General features: G+C 34.6%; 1 non-coding gene across 1 annotated transcript; it reads right to left on the reverse strand.

Annotated features, from left to right (window-relative positions):
• Nucleotides 1-519: 519 nt before the first annotated feature.
• LOC111556387 lies at nucleotides 520-626 on the reverse strand. Its single transcript, XR_002735872.2, has one exon. It is a non-coding gene; the product is annotated as a U6 spliceosomal RNA (small nuclear RNA).
• Nucleotides 627-1,140: the final 514 nt, after the last annotated feature.

Consider the following 1,140-nt stretch of genomic DNA (forward strand, 5'->3'; position numbering starts at 1 on the left):
GGCATAATTGATGTTAGAGTTTCTAGATTTAAAGTAAGACTAGGGGCACCTGGGTGGCTCAGTTGGTTAAGCCTCTGACTTCACCTCAGGTCATGATCTCATGGCTCATGAGTTCAAGCCCTGCATCAGGCTCTGTGCTGACAGCTCAGAGCCTGGAGCCTGCTTCAGATTCTGTGTCTCCCTCTCTCTCTGCCCCTCCCCTGCTTGTGCTCTGTCTCTCTCTCCTTCAAAAATAAATACACATTAAAACATTTTTTAAAAAAATAAAGTAAGACTATTGAAGGTTTCATATTTGCTTTACCGCCCACATTTGGCTGTCCTACTGTAGACATGAATTGGGCTTTTTCAGACTTGCATCATGAAGATAGTGCTTTGTGGTAAATGAGGTTTTTATAATGTAAGTAAGGTTTCATAATGATGAAATATGGGGTGTAAGTAGTAAGAAGACAATTTAGATGTTGAAGGGTCTTAACTTTTAAGTAGGGGATGGGATGTTGAAAGATGAATGTAGAGGACAATAAAAGGATGATAGGATTGATAAAGTGTGGGTGTCATCCTTATGCAGGGCCATGCTAATCTTCTCTGTATCATTCCAATTTTAGTATATTTGCTGCTGAAGTGAGCACAGGATGAGGTTTAAAACTTTATTGCTATACATAAATGATGATGAGTAAATAAAAAATTATACTTTCTTCATGATGAACTTATTTAACATTATGATATTTTATTTCTTTCCACATTGATCAATAGATTAAATGTAATCCCTATTACAGTAATAGGAAGATTTTACTGAGGACCTCAACAATTTACCCGAGAAATTTTATAGATGTGTAAAGTTCATGAATAATGATTATCACAAAATAATAGTAAAAACAATATAGTCCTATTGGTGACATTAACAATGAACCAGTATTGAAAGTTCAGTACTAGATAAATGTACATATAAGAAATTGTAATATGGCAAAAGTGACACCACATGTCAGTGGGAAACAGATGAATTTTTACTAAATCATTTGGGAAGAAAAGTTATCATTTAGGACAAAAATTATTTACAGAAAACTAGGGCTAAACATTTATGCTATGTTATATACAAAACATACACCCCACTGACTGTCAAAATGTGAAGGAAAAAACTGTTAG

This window comes from Felis catus, chromosome C2 (genome assembly GCF_018350175.1).
Source record: "Felis catus isolate Fca126 chromosome C2, F.catus_Fca126_mat1.0, whole genome shotgun sequence".
In the NCBI taxonomy this organism is placed as follows: domain Eukaryota; kingdom Metazoa; phylum Chordata; class Mammalia; order Carnivora; family Felidae; genus Felis; species Felis catus.